Consider the following 15,991-nt stretch of genomic DNA (forward strand, 5'->3'; position numbering starts at 1 on the left):
GACTATTGTGACCTACCTTATTTTGAATGTTGTTGCTTTCCGAGCTGTCTTCTTTACACTTTGTGGAGTGTAGGCACATCGTTCCATAGAAGAAAGCAGTTCCTTCCCATAATAAGATTCTGCACTGCAGGCCTGAACCAAACGGGCAATAAAGGTCTTGAAAGCATGGCTGAACTGTAACATTTTTGGAGTCAGTTGTTGAGCGCATTTTTATGTGTTCTTTTGGCTTTCTCAAGAAAAAGTTCATTCATTAATTTATTAATCTTTATTCCATCTTCCAAAAGTAGATCATGAAAAATACACATATGACAAAAAGGCACACAATAAAAAAACATGATAAAGTATGCAACATTAAATACATGTAAATAATGTTAAAACAAACAAAAAACATCCACAATATAAAACATTGAACATTTCAGCTTGAAGGGGGCAAAAGTGCATTCATCAAATTTCAGCGGCATATGGGAAAGCCAAGATCATAAAGTGCAGGTTTTCTTGCAAAAATTACATTTAGAACTGCATGCTCCTCCTGTGGGCTACTATGCATAGCAAAAACAGGCAACGGAGTGCCAGGTGTCCTAATTGTTCCGTTGTAAAAACATAAGACAGCTTTACTCTAGGAAAATGTGTACCTATGGGACAATGGCAATAAGAATCTCCTTGTTAATGGTAGGTGGAAATTACAAAAGAAGCCACTGTGCAATAGGGACTGGCTTGATTGCTCGTCGCAAGGACAGATACCTATGTCTGCAGTAGAATATGGCCCTAATGGGAAACATAGCAACCAGTGAATCGAGCCCAGCCTAAATCTGGCCAATAATGTTTGCTTATACACATTTGTCACATAAAGTAAGTAGGGAGTGATTTCAGGTGTCATCTGAATTATACAGTAATCTCTTACCACAAGTTTTGCCCCCTCCACTCTCTCCGTAGTGGCTTGTCTGTGCCTAATAAAACTGTCTTGGACCGAATATTTGTCTTTTTTCGTAATAGGCTTGGGATTCTTGCAACAAATTCACGCAGATCAGGGCTGAAAAGGAATCTTTAATATAGTTTAACCATGGAGTGGTCCGCCCATGACTGCAGGAAAGGCAGTCTCTGATGACAGCCCGATTAAGCTTGGCTTCCTTGTTTGCCTGGATTGAACACCAGAGGATCAAAGGGGCTGCGCTAATGGTATCTTACTTGCACTCCATGCCTAATTTCTGATGCAAAGGGAAATGCGGCATAGAGTGGGGAACCCTCAACAGTCCACGGCAAAATCTATTCTCCTCCACCTGGATTGCCTCACCGACCCTAGATACCCATGCCATACATTACTGGTGGGAGACATTTCTGGTTATATATCTCTCAGATTGGAGCAACCGGTTTCCTGTCAATGCAAGTGGCAAGCGAAAAGGTGATATCTAATGCTCGAGTAAAGCAAACTATTCTACTTCTTAGGCAGGGTGACCAAGTACACTTACCATCAAAATCCAGAACAAGGTATGGAAAAGAGTTCACCCATTCAGTATTCAACCACTTATGTTTAAAGTACGGGATTTTGTGTTTTTTGGGGCCACTTACCATAGTTAAAGTTTTGGGAAGTTGGTCTCCATTTCCATACCCCTCATAAATAATACAAAACTTGAGATTTAAGACCATTAGACCATCTAGCAAGAAGACCGCATCATCCGCCTATAATATCGTGGGCACAGCCTTCTGCCCAACGTGCGGTATGTCCGCCTTAGCAGATACTAATGTTCTTTCCAGGTCATTGATGTAGAGTAGGAAAAGGATGGGTGCTAGAACCCAGCCCTGGCGGACCCCTCAATTCACCTTAAAAGATTGGGTACATTCACCCGCATCCCCAAATCTTACAGATGCTGTAAGATCCTGGCGTCAAAGTCTTCGAAAAAAGACCAACCCTGCTTAGAAACCCATGGTCTCTAGGATAGCCTACAACTTGAATCTACTGACACAATCCAAGGCACTCGATAAATCCATGAATGCCAGGTGTGTAGAGGAGCCCTTGGCATATTTATATTTAGCCACAATAAGATGAAGATTGAAGCACTGTTCTATAGTCCTGAGCCTTGTACCTGGGAGAGAGCATTACTCTCATTTATCCAGGGAAGGAGAAGTTCCAAGACGACTCGCCCAATGATTTTGCCATTGAAACCAGAAGGGATATCGGACTATACCACTTTCGGTCATGGGCTTTGCCTTTTAAAAAATAGAGACAATACTTGGGGTGCGCCAAGATGGAGCCACTCGAGCACGGCATACATCATTAAATATACAGGTGAGCATTGTGGTCCAGAACCCTGGGTCATCCCTATGACCCAAAGTCAAGTGATACACCATCTGGCCCGGTGCCTTTTTGCTGCAACTACTGAGGATATCTTTAAACACATTTTTCTCCCTAAATGAAAGATTGGCACAGGAGGAACTAGCCATCTGCTTTTCACTTTGCCCACTACTAGGTGAGTAGACAGAATAGAAGTGCGCTAACCAGGCCGCTGCCGTAATGTGGACGGTAACTTTGTTGGTGGACATGAAAGGAGATAAAACTGACCGGACTGCCTTTCAAAGGCCTGAGAGTCTTTATGCTGACAAAGGCTTGAGAGTATTTCTGCTGACAAGCACCAACTATAGCCTCCCATTTCTCTTACTTTATGACCCACTTTATTTTTTCAAAGCTAGGGTGTAAACCTTTCTACTGGCTGCAATTGCAACTCTACATCTTTATCAAACCAAGATTCTGCATGAGTAGGGGCCCGGGCTATATGTCTTGTCTGCCGCCATTTCATCTGTGATAACAGTGCAGCAAAATGATTTAGTATTAAACTGGGATGTCGGACTTCAAGTTGCAACGTTCTCCAGTGCCAGACAATGGCTGGTGACCCGGGTCATGATTAGCTTCATATTGGCAAAACGCCATACCAACCTGCGCCCTTTGTGGTTCGTCATTGGCTAGAGCTGGAATTTGCATGTTGGCACTTAAGGAGGGGCGCAATTTGCACAGCAGTAAGGTTGTGGCTGCTAAATGAATGAATGAATGAATGAAAATTGCACTTATATAGCGCTATCTACCCGGAGGCCTCGTAGCGCTTATGACTGAAAGCTTACTTAACGCAGGCTCGGGCAGATCAGCAGAGTTTAGCATACAAGTGGGTTTTCAGAGCTTTCCTGAAGGCGAGATGATTAGTGGTTTCTCGCAGGGGTAAAGGAAGAGTGTTCCAAAGCTTAGCCGCAGTGTGTGAGAAAGAGCGGCCTCCCCAGCGGGCTTTCTTGATTCTAGTCAAGGTAGCCAATTGGAGGGTCCCGGATCGTAGGGCACGGGGTGGAACATAGGGAGTGACCATGGGCTGTAAGATTGCAGGGCCTAAGCGAAAAAAGGCTTTGTGTAGAATACACATGGCCTTGAATTGAACTCTGGCCGCTATGGGGAGCCAGTGAAGTTCCCTCAGGGCCTTCCTTGCTGACTGCCAGCGAGGGAGATTGTAGAGCAGCCGGGCCGCACTGTTTTGGGCGACTTGGAGCTTCTGGGTGACAAAGGATGGGGCTCCCATATAGAGGGCGTTCCCATAGTCCAGGCGAGATAGTACGAGGGCCTGGACCAGGATCCTCCTTGCTTGAAATGGAAGCAGAGGGAGCACTTTCCGCAGCATCCTCATCAATCCAAAACATGTAGCGGATGTTTTTATGGCTTGGGCTGAGAAGTTCAAGGCGGTGTCAAGCCAGATCCCCAGGCTTTTTATTTGGGGCTTGGGGGCAGGAGGTGGACCCAAATATGGTGGCCAGATGGATGCAAAGACAGAGGGCGAAGGATTACCCAATAGCATGACATCTGTCTTCTCCCCATTTAGTTTTAGACAGGAAGATTGCATCCATCTGGCAACAGCCTCTAGACAGGGGCCTAAGGTGATGGACGATCCCTCCGAGTGGTCTAACGAGACCACCAGTTGGGTATCGTCTGCGTAGGTGACAATACGCACACCGAAGGGTTGGACTATCCTGTCTAGGGTTTCCATGTAGGTGTTAAACAGGGTGGGGCTCAAGGATGAGCCCTGAGGAACCCCACACCTGAGTGGGTGTTTAGGTGACACCACCTCGCCCTCGAAAACCTGAAAAAAGCGGTCAGCCAGGAAGGAAGTCAGCCATTCCAGGGCCGCGCCCGACACGTGGAAAACTTACTTTTAGGAATGGAAGACGTAATCTATGTTGACCCAGAGCCCCTCTCAGTAAAAGTTTGAATGACTGAGGTGGAGGGACTTCGGCCACATTTACTAAGTCTCAATCGGCCAACAGGATGCAAGATGCAGCCCCATCATCCATTGCGTTGACATCGATTCGGACATCGATGAGATCAAAAAGTTGGTGATAAAGGAGGCAAAAAACCTTTTTCTTGGCATTAAAATTGCCGGCCAAAAGCTAGTTCAAAGGACTTTCAGTCCTTGCCTCCTTTTTAGTGAGATTTGCCCTTGTTTGAGAAGTTATTATTATAAACATTTACCATGCAAACCCTATATTTCCCTTCCCACTAAAGGTTAAATGCCTGGACCTCAACCTATTCTGTGGCAATGGGTGAAATTGGACAACCAATATGGACTTCAAACCAGGCTACCAGCCCTCCTTTGACATGGCCAGCGGGTGAGGATAGTTCAGGGAGGAAACAACACATGTATCTATTGCATACCTCCTCTTTCACCTCCCACGTGTCCTGCATAAATGCTATATCGTAGTCTAAGAGGAGGGAGTGACAAATTTCAATTTGATCCTTTGAGGTCAGACCAGCCATGTTCCAGCGGAGCAAGTTAATATATGAGCAACAGGCTGCTCCATCAGTTCTGTACGCACCCACCTAGATTGCCCTTCACAGGACTTTAAGGAACAATCTAGGACCGGTTTAACACCCAGAAAATCAGGATTTATTAGCAATGGGAGAGTAGCCGAATACATCCTAGTGGTATCCCAATGGAGGCTCCACAGTCCCCAGCTCTGGCATGACCAATCTCCATACCATGCTGTCTATCATTATCTTCCAGCTCTGCAAGGGCAGTAAATCTGTCATGCAGAGGTAGTAATGGATGCAAGGGGTCCTGGCAGATACATTACTAAATGCCAATGGCCCAACAGGCCTGCCAAATGCCTGTAAAAAAACACAGTCTCTCTTTGGAAAAGTCCCAATAGCCACACACATGTATAGTCAGCCAATATATGACTTTGTTCATAAGTCCCCTCGTTGTTTCTGAATTATCAACTGGTGGGCTGGATGCCTTTGCTAGCACAATTATGTATAGGTATGATTCTGGAGGAAGGTCAATCACAGGAAGGGGGTTCAAACTAGGACATCTGCTTTCAATCCGCTTAATAAGAGAGGCTTAACCCTCCTCACTCTGCAGCACCCTGCTCAGAGCTGGTCTGGTGACAGCAGCCAGGGGCTGGCTATTGACGTCTACTCTGACCACAGGGTTAGGCTCCTGGTATAACGTTATTGGTGGTGCAGTATTGGGTGGAAAGTCAGACTCAGCAATTATATCACACTGATATTTCTGGGATTTCCGAGGGCAAACAGGGGCCCTGCTATTGGCCAACTTTGCCAGTTAGGCTTTAAGGAGGCAAGTTGGTCATAAACTGGGTGTAATTTGGCGTCCAACAGTTCACATAGGTGTTTGCTCATACTGTCCCACAAGTCGGCCAGTAAAGCAAGCACTTTCACAGGCTCAGACTGCACCAGCCCTCCTACAGGTTGCGGGTTTTACCTTGGGATCTGCGGGTTTGAATTTCAGGGCTTTTTCCTGCATTTGGCAGTTGATCCGATATCTAGTTGTGGGTCAGGAGAACAAATGATATTGATATATTTCTTATCTAGTGCTTCTACCCCCCCCCCCCCCCCTCAACAAACTGCTGCAATTAGATCCCTTATCCGAGTGCACAGGTTAACAATCTCTCCCACAGTTGGTTTCGGTGCATAAGCTGGGAGTGCCCCAGGGAATGAGGCTCAAGACTACTAGGCAAAATAAGGTGAGTATCTTGGTAAAGAAGTGGGAGTGCATCAAATTCCTATTAAACTTTTATAATTCCTTTACCAGGATTGATGAGCTAGAACATTTACGAGCATTATCCGGGTTCTTGGAGGATTATGAGGAACACAACACTGTTTTATTATTTGTTAGCCCTTGGTGATTTTAATACTCATGTTTGTCACATGCACTGTTTAGAGAACATGGATTCTGAGGCAGACCCATTTGGGGATACCCATTTTGAGCACACTAGGAGTGGGGTCTATCTGGAGAGTGTTTTATCATCAAATTACTTGTTTGCCCCAGTGCAAGGGGATAATCAGCACCTTGTTCCAACTTTCAATGGCCACGGTGTTGAGCCTACAATTGACTACATTTTTGTGTCATGCAGTCTGAGGGATTCGCTAGGTCCCTTCATTGTAACACAGAGAGGCTTTAGTGACCACAACTCACTTACGCTGACCATAAATATTAAGGCACTCAACACTGAATGTGCCACATCTACTATCTTAAATTCCAATATAGTCTCCAATAGCCAAGGCCGTAGGTTAAGGTGGGAGGTCATCACTCCTGGTGATTTTCTGGAAAACCTGTACAGTAGTAACAATACGGATCTGACCACCTGCTTAGATGGTAATTCAGTCCCAATGGACATTTTGGCTGCTTTTAATCGTATTACAGTACAGGTAGCAGCAAACCTGACTAGGAAAAGTAAAATAAGGCCTAAGAAATTAAAAAGCTGGTTTAACCAAGCTTGCAGCGACACCCACGTGGCACTTTTAGAGGTGCTCAAAGAGCCTGGCAAGGATTTACAGAAGGTTGCGGAGGCAAGAAGGACCTATAAAAAGGCCATTAAAGGGAGAAAACTGGAGTTCAAAGATATGGCTTGGGAGGAACTTACCAAAGTGAGTGTACTGAAAAGTAGCACTCAATTTTGGAAGGTGATCAACAGCCCCCTATTTAATAAAACAGAAAACACAAATCAGGACTGCCTCATTTCACCAGATAAGTGGGTTAAACACTATAGTGGCCTCTACGCTGAAATAATTAATTCATCTCCTATGAGCAAAGGCGATTTTACCCAGCCAGGGAAAATAAAATTCACAGAAGTGGAAGTGCTGAAGGGCATTGAGTCCACAGCACATGGGAAAGCACCCGGCCCAGACGGGGTGCCGGCTGACCTCTATAGGGCAGACTCTCATTTATGGGCAAAGGTTTTAACTTCTGTTTTTAACGCAGTTACTACATCGGGTCCCCCAGTGTCTTGGGGTAAAGCAGTCATTGTCCCAATATTTAACAAGCATTAGAAATGCAATAGGGCTCGGATTTATTTGAGTTTGAGCTAATGGCATTGTAAATGCCAATGTATTGTTGCTATGTGTTATGGAGTGTGTTCATGTGGTGTGTACTGCCAGTGATCTCCTTGTGAGTGTGAGAATATTGCACCGTTACTGCCTGTGATGTCCTTCTTGTGAGTGTGAGAAGCTTGCACCTCTGCTGCCTGTGGTCTCCTTGTGAGCTCTGCACTTACTACTCTTCACTCACTACTCTCCACTCACTACTCTGCCCTCACTCACTCTGCACTCTCTAGCACTCCGTGCAGAGTGGTAGTGCAGAGTGCAGAGTGGTAGTGCAGAGTGGTAGTGCAGAGTGGGAGTGCAGAGTGGGAGTGCAGAGTGGGAGTGCAGAGTGGGAGTGCAGAGTGGGAGTGCAGAGTGGGAGTGCAGAGTGGGAGTGCAGAGTGGGAGTGCAGAGTGGGAGTGCAGAGTGGGAGTGCAGAGTGGGAGTGCAGAGTGGGAGTGCAGAGTGGGAGTGCAGAGTGGGAGTGCAGAGTGGGAGTGCAGAGTGGGAGTGCAGAGTGGGAGTGCAGAGTGGGAGTGCAGAGTGGGAGTGCAGAGTGCAGAGTGGTAGTGCAGAGTGCAGAGTGGTAGTGCAGAGTGGTAGTGCAGAGTGGTAGTGCAGAGTGGTAGTGCAGAGTGCAGAGTGGTAGTGCAGAGTGGTAGTGCAGAGTGCAGAGTGGTAGTGCAGAGTGGTAGTGCAGAGTGGTAGTGCAGAGTGGTAGTGCAGAGTGGTAGTGCAGAGTGGTAGTGCAGAGTGGTAGTGCAGAGTGGTAGTGCAGAGTGGTAGTGCAGAGTGGTAGTGCAGAGTGGTAGTGCAGAGTGGTAGTGCAGAGTGGTAGTGCAGAGTGGTAGTGCAGAGTGGTAGTGCAGAGTGGTTGTGCAGAGTGGTTGTGCAGAGTGGTTGTGCAGAGTGGTTGTGCAGAGTGGTTGTGCAGAGTGGTTGTGCAGAGTGGTTGTGCAGAGTGGTTGTGCAGAGTGGTTGTGCAGAGTGGTTGTGCAGAGTGGTTGTGCAGAGTGGTTGTGCAGAGTGGTTGTGCAGAGTGGTTGTGCAGAGTGGTTGTGCAGAGTGGTTGTGCAGAGTGGTTGTGCAGAGTGGTTGTGCAGAGTGGTTGTGCAGAGTGGTTGTGCAGAGTGGTTGTGCAGAGTGGTTGTGCAGAGTGGTTGTGCAGAGTGCAGAGTGCAGAGTGCAGAGTGCAGAGTGCAGAGTGCAGAGTGCAGAGTGCAGAGTGGTTGTGCAGAGTGCAGAGTGCAGAGTGCAGAGTGGTTGTGCAGAGTGCAGAGTGCAGAGTGGTTGTGCAGAGTGCAGAGTGCAGAGTGCAGTTTGGTAGTGCAGAGTGCAGAGTGGTTGTGCAGAGTGCAGAGTGCAGAGTGGTTGTGCAGAGTGCAGAGTGCAGAGTGCAGAGTGGTTGTGCAGAGTGCAGAGTGCAGAGTGCAGTTTGGTAGTGCAGAGTGCAGAGTGGTAGTGCAGTTTGGTAGTGCAGAGTGCAGAGTGGTAGTGCAGTTTGGTAGTGCAGAGTGCAGTTTGGTAGTGCAGAGTGCAGAGTGGTAGTGCAGAGTGGTAGTGCAGAGTGGTAGTGCAGAGTGGTAGTGCAGAGTGGTAGTGCAGAGAGTGCAGATTGAGAGTGCAGAGAGTGCAGATTGAGAGTGCAGATTGAGAGTGCAGAGCTGCTGCCTGCGAGTATGAGAATATAGCATTGTGCATCTCTGTGCTATTCCTGTTTTTCGTTGTTGCGCGTGTTAGCAGTTTGCACCTCTGCTGCCTGTAGTCTCCTTGTGATTGTGAGAAGCTTGCACTGCTGCTGTTTGTGATGTCGTTCTTGTGAGTGTGAGAAGCTTGCACCACTGCTGCTTGTGATGTGCTTCTTGTTAGTGGGAGAAGATGGCATCTCAGCTGCCTGTGGTCTCCTAGTGGATGTGAGAAGTTTGCACTGCTGCTGCCTGATCTATTCTGCAGGGCTCCTCTGTCTCATCATCCTTCTTGAGTATGCAAATATCCACTGCCTGGCACTGAAGCCTGATCTGTGGTAATGTAATCTGCAGGGCTGCTCTGTGTCTTTATCCTTCTTGCCTCTGCAAGAAGCCGCTGCCTTGCACCACAGCTGTTTGTGATATCTTTCTTGCGAGAGTGAGAAGATTGCACCTCTGCTGCCTGTGGTTTCTTTGTGAATGTGAGAAGCTTGCACTGCTGCTTCCTGCTGTCTCCTTGTGAGTGTAAGAAGCTTTTACATCTGCTGCCTGTGATGTCCTGCTTGTGAGTGTGAGAAGCTTGCACCACTACAGTTTCTCATGTCCTTCTTGTGAGTGGGAGAAGGTTGCACCTCACCTGCCTGTGGTCTCCTTGTGAGTGTAAGATGCTTGCACAGCTGCTGGCTGTGATGTCCTTCTTGTGAGTGTGAGAAGCTTGCACAGCTGCTGCCTGCGAGTATGAGAATATAGCATTGTGCATCTCTCTGCTATTCCTGTTTTTCGTTGTTGCGAGTGTGAGAAGTTTGCACCTCTGCTGCCTGTAGCCCCAATAGATTAGATGCTTTGTTCTCCCACTAAGGCAAGTATTAAAATAAATTACTAAAAAAACATCATACTCTCTAACACATAAGTTCCTTCAAAGTTTTTGTGTAATAGGAAATGTAACAATACCTGCAACAGTAAGCCATGGATCATAACATTTCACGTACAATGTTTTCAACTTTAGATGTAATCCACACAGTGGGACACATTGCCCAAGGCTACGCAAATAACTTTGCAAACTGCAAAAGATTCTTAATAAAAACTAGTGAAAGAAAATAAAACAGTAATTTCTATAATGGACAGATTTAATAAGGAGAGGAGTAAGGTCGGTGTATAGAGGGGTGGCTTTCTTGAAACGGCCTTTTTGTAAAGCAGAAGTTGTTCAAGCTGTTCATGCAGCCATTCTTGTTTTGATATGTGAAAGAAGGGCATGCCTAACTTGTAAGTCTCTGTATTATTCAGAGTTTGCTAATTGATCATCTTTCTTGAGGGTCTCCACAGGGATTGCACCCCCCCTCTTCCACAGCCACCCATATTTGAGAAAACAATTTGGTCCCATTTCTGAACATATAGGTTGCGCACCGCTCTCAGTATGTTGCTGTACCAGAGCAGCATGTGATCTGTTACATTACATTTCCACCGCAGGTATGCTGTCGTCTTTCTTCAGGCCACCACCACTGTTTCTGCGTGGGTCGGTAGAGTCCCTTTTAATTTTACCGTATATAGCGTTGCCGGATATCCCCAGTCTCCCATCATAACTGTCTACTGTTACTGCCGATACATCTAGGGCCGTGAACACCCAGTCATTTACTGTTCCCAGGGTGGGGTTAAGTGCACATGATAGAAATGGGCTCCATGTGCTCACAGGTGAGAGGAGCTACATCATCTCGACAATGTCGAGTTGCCTAATTTAAGTCTGAGTAGCGTAGGAATATATCTGGAAAGAGATCAGAGGGGCTACGTACACACAGATGAGATTTGGCTATGTGTACAAAGTTTAAAGTGTGATCTATGTGCACACACATGAGATGGGGGCAATAGCACATTTCAAACATGACTTAGTGAAGTAACGTGCCAGAAGTTGGATGCATAGGTTTCAAAAAAGGTATAAGATAGCACATGTGAGTCTGCTTGGTGATTTGTAAGGCACACAAGGGTGCTATGTGTAGGTGCACATGTTTAAAATAAAATAATGTATTCTGTTGGGTAGCAGCTTTTACTTAAGCACGAATAAGCAGTTCTGTCTGTGGAGTGTGATATATACATGGTTAAGATATTTAATGTATATCAGAGGAAGCCATTATAGAACAGTTTGGAGCTAGCTTTCAAGTTTATATAAACGGCAGGATAGGCGATGTAATGTTTCTTTAACATTGTAGATAAATCATAAGACAACGAAAGTGTACTTTTTCAATAATTTTACGTTACTAACTTAAATGCAGAGAGGAAAGTATGTTGACAGAAAGAAAAGGCCTCCTGCCCTCTGAATACTAAAGGGAACATCTGTTTACTGTTAATCACTTCTTATCTCATCTTGTCACAGTAGTGTTAAATCCCTACACTTCCCTGTGGCCTCATGCTTGACCGAGAGGGGCCCAATAAATTGGATGCTTTGTTCTCCCACTAAGGCAAGGATTAAAATAAATTACAAAAAAAACAGCATACTCTCTATCACATACACTTGTGTGATGAAAAGGGCCGGCCACCTTGCTTTGGCTCTCCAATGTTCACAGTGGCTCCAAAAGACGCGGACTTTCTCATCAGGCGGCCCCAATACCCGTAAAGTCCCATAAGAGAACAGGAGGAGTTCGATTTGACGAATGGGTCCTGTGCGTTAAAGTTTAGAGCCAACTCACAAGCACTAAGGAAATGATTCTAAGAACACAGTGATATAAAGCAGAACACAACAAATGTTTTGTTTTTAAAAATAAAAGTGAAGTTACAGAAAGTAGAAAAAAACAGACTCTCAAACACTCTTGGCCTCATAAAAGTTAAGAGGACATCTGTTGTCTGTTAATTACTTCTAATCTCGTTTTCTCAGAGTAGTGTCACATTCCTGGCCTCTTCCCTGACCTCAGGCTTCATGGAGACGGGGAAAACAGAGTCGGAGCTTTCTTTTCCCACTAACAGAAGGATCCATTTAAAAAAAAAATAGGCAGCATATTGTCCCAAACAAAAAGCCCCTTAAAAGGAATATTACATTAACAGAACGGCAAAGGAGGCACGCTTGCAGAACATCCAGGTTTTTTAGTGATTGTTCTATATTTCCGTTTAATAGCAAATGTAAGAGGACCTGCAACATATTTGCTATATTGATTTGTTCCAATTATGTGATGTTCGTACCTTTTGTGCTGCTAGCTGAGCTAGTCCCCGCTTTCATTCAAAAGGTGTACTCAGCAGCAGCTCTCTCCCCACTCACCCTGGCCGGGCTCTCCTTGAGCCTGGACTCAGGAGTAAATATAATATTTTTCAAAAAGTGATGTAGAGGACACTGTGCGGTGCTTATGGGACTTTACTGGCCGTTGTTGGTATTTCCACCAAAAGTATTCTCCTTTTATCCACATCAAAAGGATGAAATGCTGAGCCAGTCCCCTATCCACATCAAAAGGATGAAATGCTGAGCTAGTCCCCGCTTTCATTCAAAACGGCGAAATGAAGCTATCACGCTGCACTCACAACCTGCCACACGCGACTGCAGCAGGCGCACGCTGCCACTGAGCTATACGAGGAGAGCGGGAAATTAAAGGAGGCGCTTCAGGGTGTTCTGGCAAAACAGAGAATATTCGTGCAGTCTGCACTATTTTCAATATTAGCATTACTGCTTAAACTCGGTGCTTTTATTGTCAATGTCTTGTGTATTTGCGTCGGAGTGTGGTGAGCCTGGACTCAGGAGTAAATATAATATTTTTCAAAAAGTGATGTAGAGGACACTGTGCGGTGCTTATGGAGCTTTACTGGCCGTTGTTGGTATTTCCACCAAAAGTATTCTCCTTTTATCCACATCAAAAGGATGAAATGCTGAGCCAGTCTCCTATCCACATCAGTCCGGGAAAATGGTGCGGGATTGTTAAAATGCGGGCCTCATTTCACTACTTTACTTTACTGTGTCTCTACAATGCATCTACAATGAAGGCAACCTTAATTCTCTCGCCTCGGTGCCCACTCTGATCAGCGATCACACTCGGCAACTCTGGGCATTAGCTTGCCTCATCTTCACTAACGGCCCCACCAGACCGCCGGGGATGCCTGGTCTCACCCTGCAGATACCCATTAAGGGACCATCTCTCAGGGAAGCCAGGAAGGGTTTCGCAGCGGTCGAAGCGCCTTGGGACCCTCCGGGTAAGTAGTGCGCTATATAAAATGCCTATACATTTACATACATTTGTTCACTCCTACAGTAGGTATGGAAGAGTACACACACTACACACAGACATATAGGCACACCCATATGCATTTAAGGTAGCAGCATTGTTGGTATTTCCACCAAAAGTATTCTCCTTTTATCCACATCAAAAGGATGAAATGCTGAGCCAGTCCCCTATCCACATCAAAAGGATGAAATGCTGAGCTAGTCCCCGCTTTCATTCAAAACGGCGAAGTGAAGCTATCACGCTGCACTCACAACCTGCCACACGCGACTGCAGCAGGCGCACGCTGCCACTGAGCTATACGAGGAGAGCGGGAAATTAAAGGAGGCGCTTCAGGGTGTTCTGGCAAAACAGAGAATATTCGTGCAGTCTGCACTATTTTCAATATTAGCATTACTGCTTAAACTCGGTTCTTTCATTGTCAATGTCTTGTGTATTTGCGTCGGATTGTGGTGAGCCTGGACTCAGGAGTAAATATAATATTTTTCAAAAAGTAATGTAGAGGACACTGTGCGGTGCTTATGGCGCTTTACTGGCCGTTGTTGGTATTTCCACCAAAAGTATTCTCCTTTTATCCACATCAAAAGGATGAAATGCTGAGCCAGTCCCCTATCCACATCAGTCCGGGAAAATGGTGCGGGATTGTTAAAATGCGGGCCTCATTTCACTACTTTACTTTACTGTGTCTCTACAATGCATCTACAATGAAGGCAACCTTTGTTCACTCCTACAGTAGGTATGGAAGAGTACACACACTACACACAGACATATAGGCACACCCATATGCATTTAAGGTAGCAGCATTGTTGGTATTTCCACCAAAAGTATTCTCCTTTTATCCACATCAAAAGGATGAAATGCTGAGCTAGTCCCCGCTTTCATTCAAAACGGCGAAGTGAAGCTATCACGCTGCACTCACAACCTGCCACACGCGACTGCAGCAGGCGCACGCTGCCACTGAGCTATACGAGGAGAGCGGGAAATTAAAGGAGGCGCTTTAGGGTGTTCTGGCAAAACAGAGAATATTCGTGCAGTCTGCACTATTTTCAATATTAGCATTACTGCTTAAACTCGGTTCTTTCATTGTCAATGTCTTGTGCATTTGCGTCGGATTGTGGTGAGCCTGGACTCAGGAGTAAATATAATATTTTTCAAAAAGTGATGTAGAGGACACTGTGTGTTGCTTATGGGGCTTTACTGGCCGTTGTTGGTATTTCCACCAAAAGTATTCTCCTTTTATCCACATCAAAAGGATGAAATGCTGAGCACCGTTACTGCCTGTGATGTCCTTCTTGTGAGTGTCAGAATATTGCACCTCAGCTGCCTGTGGTCTCCTTGTGAGTGTAAGAAGCTTGCACAGCTGCTGCCTGTGATGTCCTACTCACTACTCTACTCACTACTCTACTCACTACTCTACTCACTACTCTACTCACTACTCTGCACACTACTCTGCACACTACTCTGCACACTACTCTGCACACTACTCTGCACACTACTCTGCACACTACTCTGCACACTACTCTGCACACTACTCTGCACACTACTCTGCACACTACTCTGCACACTACTCTGCACACTACTCTGCACTCACTACTCTGCACACTACTCACTACTCACTACTCACTACTCACTACTCACTACTCACTACTCTGCACTCACTACTCACTACTCTGCACTCACTACTCACTACTCTGCACTCACTACTCTGCACTCACTACTCTGCACTCACTACTCTACTCACTACTCTACTCACTACTCTACTCACTACTCTACTCACTACTCACTACTCTGCACTCACTACTCACTACTCTACACTCACTACTCTACACTCACTACTCTACACTCACTACTCTACACTCACTACTCTACACTCACTACTCTACTCACTACTCTACTCTACTCACTACTCTGCACTCACTACTCTGCACTCACTACTCTGCACTCACTACTCTGCACTCACTACTCTGCACTCACTACTCTGCGCACACTACTCTGCGCACACTACTCTACTCACTACTCACTACTCTGCACACTACTCTGCGCACACTACTCTACTCACTACTCACTACTCTACTCACTACTCTGCACTCACTACTCACTACTCTGCACTCACTACTCTACTCACTACTCTGCACTCACTACTCTACTCACTACTCTGCACTCACTACTCTACTCACTACTCTGCACTCACTACTCTACTCACTACTCACTACTCTGCACTCACTACTCTACTCACTACTCTGCACTCACTACTCTACTCACTACTCACTACTCTGCACTCACTACTCTACTCACTACTCTGCACTCACTACTCTACTCACTACTCACTACTCTGCACTCACTACTCTACTCACTACTCTGCACTCACTACTCTACTCACTACTCACTACTCTGCACTCACTACTCTACTCACTACTCTGCACTCACTACTCTACTCACTACTCACTACTCTGCACTCATTACTCTACTCACTACTCACTACTCTGCACTCACTACTCTGCTCTCACTACTCTGCACTCACTACTCTGCACTCACTACTCTGCACTCACTACTCTACTCACTACTCTGCACTCACTACTCTGCACTCACTACTCTACTCACTACTCTACTCACTACTCTGCACACTACTCTGCACTCACTACTCACTACTCTACTCACTACTCACTACTCTGCACTCACTACTCACTACTCTACTCACTACTCACTACTCTGCACTCACTACTCTGCACTCACTACTCACTACTCTACTCACTACTCTACTCACTAC

The 15,991-nt window shown here is 45.8% G+C and overlaps 1 protein-coding gene across 1 annotated transcript in view; it reads left to right on the forward strand.

Annotated features, from left to right (window-relative positions):
* The window catches only part of LOC147691934 (uncharacterized), a 407,861-nt gene that overhangs the window by 319,046 nt on the left and 72,824 nt on the right, over nucleotides 1-15,991 (forward strand). The window lies entirely within an intron of this gene.

The sequence above is a fragment of the Lissotriton vulgaris genome, chromosome 9 (genome assembly GCF_964263255.1).
Source record: "Lissotriton vulgaris chromosome 9, aLisVul1.2, whole genome shotgun sequence".
Taxonomy (NCBI): domain Eukaryota; kingdom Metazoa; phylum Chordata; class Amphibia; order Caudata; family Salamandridae; genus Lissotriton; species Lissotriton vulgaris.